Genomic DNA, 7,086 nt, shown 5'->3' with positions numbered 1-7,086 from the left:
GGAAATATAAGGATTTATTTTGACTCACAGCTCAGGAGTCTGGGAAGCCTACAAACATGGTGTTGGCATGTGTTCTTCATCTAGTGACATTCTGAGTGATGTTCACTAATTTTTGAGAACAGGAGAGCAAGAAGTTTTATGGTAAAGGAGGCTAGAACATGACAAGAGACTGGTTCATAAACTCCTCATTTTTAAGTAACCAATCCAGTCTTCTGAGAGCAAGACAGACATTTATCGAGACTCTACCCTCATGGCTCAAACATCTTCCACTAGGCTCTACCTCTTTTTTGCCCTTTTTTTAATTTTTAAATTTAAATTTAGATTAGAAGCAAGGTTGCATCACATGTCAGTCCCAGGTCCCTCTCCCTTTCCCTCCCCTCCTCCCACGCCCTCCCACCTCACTGTCCAGTGACATCAGGTTAAGCTTTGTAAAGGTGAAATCTTACTCAGTCTATAGCAAGTAGCCACTCAGCTATCACTTTCCAGATAATAATTTTTCCCTTTGACTAAAGGGAAATCTTTCTCCTCTTTAAAATACATAAGCAGCTCTCTCTGCATGTCTATATTTAATATATGTAAATAATACATGACATAAATATAATAACATATTATATAATAATGTAAATGTAATAATTATTATAATATATAAATGATACATGTTTTACAATTTTTTTCCAGAGAGAAAAAATAGTAATAATCAACCCAGCATGGTCTTTACTTAGATAGTATGGTTATTTTTTAGGTGTGACTCATCCTGAAACTTAACGTCTACTCTAAGTTTTTACCAGTCCATTCTTTGCTCTTCAACATCACCTTTGAAAAATCAAAAGGGAATAATTATGTAATGCCCGAATCTTTTAAAATTGTATGTGGTGGTAAATGTGTGTGTGTGTGTGTGTGTGTGTGTGTGTGTGTACATACACATGTGTGCTTGCCTGTAGAGTCCAGAGGATCTGTCACTCTCCACTTTATTTCTTTAAGACACAATCTCTGGCTGAATCCGGAGCTAGGGTGGCAGCTGTCAAGCCTCAGTGATCCTCCTGCCTCCCGCCCCTGCCTCCTGCCCCCTCTAATAAGACACGGAAGTTACAGATGCATGTACAAGAGGAAGCTGGATATTAGATAAATATTGCAATGAATCTATAGGTGAATTTGAAAATGGTTTCCATTTAAAGTTACTAAATATTCCAATTGATGAGCACAAGATGTCTTTCCTTTTGTTTAATATGTCTTAATCACTTTCAAGGAGTTTCGCAAGTTTTCAGTGAGGCTGGGAAGGTGAATCAGCAGTTAGGAGTACTTGCTGCTGCTTTTGAAGAAGACCTAGGTTCAGTTCCCAGTACCCAGATATTAGCTCACAATCATCTGTAACTACAGTCCTAGGGTTCACTGTTATCTGTATTTCAGTTCCAAGGGGTCTTTTAATCTCCATAGACATCAAGCCCACAAGTGATGTACATCTATACAGGGAAACACTCAGACACATTAAGAAACACATGTCAAGATACTAGAAATTTTGCTTCACTGTACATGTATGGACACTGATGAGTTTTTTAATCATGTGTCCTACAAATTGGCTTATTTGACTTAAGGGCTGTCAGTTTTGTTTTGGTTTTTATTTTTGTGAAACCCTTAGTGTTTCCTTGTTCAAGATGATACTCATCTACAAGTCATAACAGTTTCCCTCATTCCTTCTCAGTCTGGATGCATTTTGTAGCTCTTTTCTTCTAATTGTTCCGGCTGAGACCTCCAATAAAGTGCTGAATTGAACAGGAAAGAGGAGATAAAGTTTTATTTCTAATCTTATGAGGAAAGCTTATTATCTCAAAATTAAACATGCTACTAATGGTGGTTTTTTAAAAAATAGATACTCTATCAACGAGTTTCCTTTCCATTTTTACCTTGTCGAGTGTTGTTATATAAGACATTGGAATTTTTCAATTATACTTTCAGCATATTTTGAGGTAAATATGTTATTTCTCCTCCTTTATAATCTAGACATATCACATAAAATATAGATTGATTCAACTTTATGCTACTGATACAACCCCCACTTAATTATTGTGGACAACATTTGTCATGTGCCGCTAGATTCTCTTTGACGGTATTTTGGTGGAAACTCCTGCAACAATATGGATGCTAGATATTGGTCTACAGTTTATTTTCTTTTTTCCATTTTTTATTTTTTGATTTAATTTTACATTCCAACCACAGTTCTCCCTCCCACCCCTCCTCCCAATCCCACTTGCCTCTTTTCACTCCCCTCACCTCCCCCCTAGACCAACCCCAGTCCACTCCTCATGGGTAAAGGCTCCCTTGAGGAGTCAACATAGTCTGACACAATAGGTTGGGGCAGGACCAGGCCCCTCTCCCATGCATTAAGTCTGAGCTTGACATCCCACCCCGGGGAATGGGCTCTAACAAGCTATCTCATGTACCAGGTTTGTATCATGGCCCTACTGACACGGAGCATGGCATCCTACCCTTTTGTCCAGCTCTGTTATGATGATAATAGTAATTTATACGATAACCCAAGAGAAAAGTATTCCTTTGAGTATTTGCTGCTTTTTCATGAGAAGTTCCAATACTGAAGCTATTTATAAATTCAGTTGAAACTAGGTTTTCCTCTCATTTTGCAATTGTTGAATTTCTGTTTCAATCTTTGTATTTGTTTTATATATATATACATATATGCATATATATATATTTCAGATATTCAGATTTTGTAGTTCTTCTTGAGTATGTTTCTGTGGTTGTATTCTGTAAGAATATATCCATTTTATCTACTTTACCACCTTTTTATTTTTGAAAGGTTCATAGTAACATCACTCTTGTAGTTTTTTTATTTCTTATTGTTTATTTACAGTGATGGAGATTGGAGCCGGTGGCTTCACACATCTTAGGCAATCATTCTATAACTGAACTAAATTCCAGTGTATATATCTCTCTTTTAATTCTGGTCTTAATAATATGAATCTTCGCTTTTCGTGGATGCTCTATCTGAAGATTTGCCATTTTTGTTGTTGTAAGGAACTAGTATTTAGTTTTATTGGATTTATCATTGCTTTTCTGTTCTTTAGTTTATTAATATCTTTGCTATTATTATTTCATTCTGTCTGTGTGTGTTAAGTTTAGCTTATTGTTCTTAAGTTAAAGTTAGGCTACTTACTCTGGGTTTCTCTTTTTATTTGTTTTTCTTTCTTTCCAGATTGTTTTTTAATTATATACATATGAATGTTGATCTGCATGTGTACATATGCACCTATTCATGCTTAGTGCCCACCGAGGCCAGAAGAGGAAATTAGTTCACTTTGAACTGGAGTTACAGACAGTTATGTGATGCTATGTGGGTGCTGGGAGTTGAATATGGGTTCTCTGTAAATGCAGCCAGTGTGCTTAGCCACTGAGCCATTTCTCCAGCCTTCCTCTCTCAGTTATATATATATATATATATATATATATATACATACATACATACATATATATTCCTCCAACTAGAGTGTTTTGACTTTCCATTGTTTTCTTTGTTGTATTTTAATCTCAGAACATTATCATAATGTTTCCCTTAATCTCATTTTTTATTTGGGATTATGCTCTTTATTCATTTGTTGGTTTCTATATGCCTTTACAAGCACTTTGCATATTATTTAGCCCTTCAGGCTTTACCAAGATTCATTTTAAACTCTAGTTTATAGTTTATCCTTCAGACATGATGTGCTCTTGAGAAGAGTGTGTGTACTTTGGCGAGTGGCATGTTCTATAGAAATCTGTTAGGGCTGGCTACTCAAGTTGTCTGTTTCACTTTGAATCTATCAACTGTTGTCATCTTGATCTAGTTGCTCTGTGCATTATTTCATATGAGATACATGTTGACAACTCAAATGATGATTGCTGAAGTATTTCTCCTGTCAATCCTGTCAGTTTTGCACTTTTTAGAACTATGTCAGGTGGCTATTTGTATATAATTGCCATATTTTCTTGAAGAATTGACTCATTTATCATCATGAAATGTACTTCTTAGTCATTCAGTAAAATTTATGTCTCAAAGTTAATTTTATCTGTGTTACTATAGCCATTTGAGCATTGTTTGTATTATATTAACATGGCATATCATTTTTCAGAGTTATGAAAAATAACCAAAGGCTTCTAGCAAGCTAGAGTTCTGCAAAAAAGTTTATTATGAAGTAATATTGCCTATCTCCAGTCAATGCTTAGCTACAATCGTGGAAGAAGGGGCAGAATGGTTGTAAGAGCAAGAGGTTAAGGAGGACTACCACAAATTCATGTCTTCTAGACTTGATGGGATGGACTTCTGCACTCATGAACTCACTGTAGCTGCACAAGACTAAACCAGTCAACATTCCTGCATAGAGTGGGGATGAGGTTATGCACTCCCACCCTTAACAGAGGGGATAAGTACAATTGATGTTTGCTGGAGGAAGAAGAGTCAGTTTTCTTCAGTAGTGTGGCCCATAATAGGTCAATCAACATTAGGTAAATGTCCCAACACCAATTAGTATATGGTCAAAACAAATGGGAAATGGTATATTATCTTTTTAAAAAGTCCATGAAGTTGGAAGGTAGTAGGGGGTAACATGGGATACAATAAAGAGGGAGTGCGGGAGGAGGGGAGGGAGAGGGAACTGGGATTGACATGTAAAACAAGCTATTTAAAATTAAAATAAAAAATGATATAAAAAAGAGAGGAGTAGAGGTGAATGTGATCAAAATAAATTGTATGAAATTCTCAAAGAATTAATACAAATATGCTGAAAATATACCATTTGTTTAAAAACTCATAGAAATAAATTTCAGAAGTCCCTTGGTAATTTTTGCTGATATTTTTTCTTTATTAATTCTTTAAGGACATTTTAGAATTTTTCTAGGTATCAATTATTTGAAGACTTTAGTGACTAATTTTTTGGCATGATTCTACTGTGACCTGAGGACATATACTATGTAAATAACTTTCTTTTGTTAATTAGTGAAAGTGTTTCTTTTAACTTGGAATTTTAGAGTTAGAAGAAAACACAGTTAACTGAACTTTAAATCAAATACCTTTATAATTTTACTCCTTCCATTACAAATGTCTTATAAAGAAGAAAAATCAACTTTTATGGGCCAGTTTGGACTTAAACACTAATGAATGAAATTAAACATTTGTATATATTAACTAGAGATTTTGTTATGTTGAAGGGCTATCATTTGAATACAAGTATGTTTATTAAATACCAATCATACTATTGCTATGCAACCTTGGATAAGTGAGTTAATTTCATGCCATAGGTCAAGTTCCTTGCAATTTTGTTGTATGTAAAGTTGAAACATATTGAAACTCTTACATGGTTGTTAACATTATTAAACAATATAGAAACTGTCTAGAATAGTTGGGACATAAAATATATGAAGCAACAAGTATGAAATGTTAGCCTAGGCCAGAGACTAAATGGATGAGCATATGGGAGGTACTTCATAAGCCATTTCTCCATTTTCTGTTCCCATATATATAGTTGCAGGGTCTTAGCCCAACCACGAATGGCTGAGTGGGGTCCAAGGAAGGGCAACTGTTCCCCAGCTTCCCAGGTTCTTGGAGACAATCAGAAGCAGCAGGGAGCCTAGTCAAGCAGGAACTCGTTTATTGCCCCACAGCAAGCATCTTTTAAAGCAAAAAACTGCAGAGACCTCATCTGGTTCGATCTTGGCAATCAATCAACCTTTTTTGTAAACATCTCACGACTAGCCCTCCTGAGTTGCTCTTGGCGCCATCTTTAACTGGCTCATGTGCCCTTTGTATAGTTATCTTAAGGAATTTGCAGGAAATACTGAAAGGGGAAGGAGATTTCATAGTATTTATTAGTTATGTTGGCTGACATTCACTTGTTTTATTGTTATTGCTTCTTTCTAAATAAAAGGAACCTCAGCAGCTTCAGAGTTCCAGTTACTGTGTTCTGATTGAGGTTTCTCTCTTACTAATGACTGACACTTGTCTTCAACTAAACTAATGGTATCATGATCCTCTGAGTATGTAATTATGAAAGGAACAGAAAATTTACACGTCTGTGTGAAATTCTGCATATGACACTTTAAGAAATTTTAGTGGGATCAGAGTGGGATCAGATATTGTATTACTAAAACAGCAATTGAACCAGTAAAATGTTCGAGTGAACTCAAATTAAGATTCTCAGGTCATTAATTTAACTTCCACTGACTGAATGTTTTTGATGTTCAAATACCAAAGAATTGAAAATAGAAAAGAAATCTTACATATGTTAGAGTAATTATCAGACACTGAATTCCTTTTTCACTGGGTTTAAATATAGTATTATTTTTGGAGTTAATGTGTTCATAATAACATTTGAAATTAAGATTGTGAAATCTGTAGTAAAATGAAGGCATCCACTTCATTTTTAAATCCATGTTCACATTCTTTCAATCTAAGCAGAACTACTCACTTCTTTTATTGATATTCTCTTTACATCTCTTCTCCACTTCCAGTATACAATACACTAGAAGGAATAAAAAGCACCAGTTTCAATTCATATATATGTTTATTTACATACAAAACACCTTACTCCCTTTCCCCTTTGAGACAGGACCTTTCTATGTATCCCTGACTGGCTTCAAACTCACATTTCCACATCTTCTTTCTGATGGCTGAGATTTTAGGCGTGAGTTACCACATTGAGATCTATGTCTTCATAGTTGAACATTTATTTGGGGAGTCATAAAAATGTAGCCATGTAGGCTATTTGCTTATAACAATTGCCTTTTGTGTGGTTCTAAGGACAGAACTCAAGGCCTTGTGCACATTACACAAGTATTCTTTTGCTGAGCAACACTCTTCAAACACTTACTTATAATAGGCTTAAGATGTTTTATCTTTATTGTTATTTTATTGTACCCTGACTGCATGAGATGAGCAATTTTGCTCTATCACACATTCCTGCCACTATGTGTTGGCCTCATTGCTGGACCACAGCAATGGAGCTTGGTACCCACAGATGGAAACTTCCTAAACTCTGAGCCAAAATAAATCATTCCTTCTTTAATTTGGTTACCTCAGGTATTTTGTCACAGCAACAGAAA

The sequence above is a fragment of the Mesocricetus auratus genome, unplaced genomic scaffold (genome assembly GCF_017639785.1).
Source record: "Mesocricetus auratus isolate SY011 unplaced genomic scaffold, BCM_Maur_2.0 Super-Scaffold_100003, whole genome shotgun sequence".
Classification (NCBI taxonomy): domain Eukaryota; kingdom Metazoa; phylum Chordata; class Mammalia; order Rodentia; family Cricetidae; genus Mesocricetus; species Mesocricetus auratus.
Note: the sequence above shows the minus strand (reverse complement) of the source record.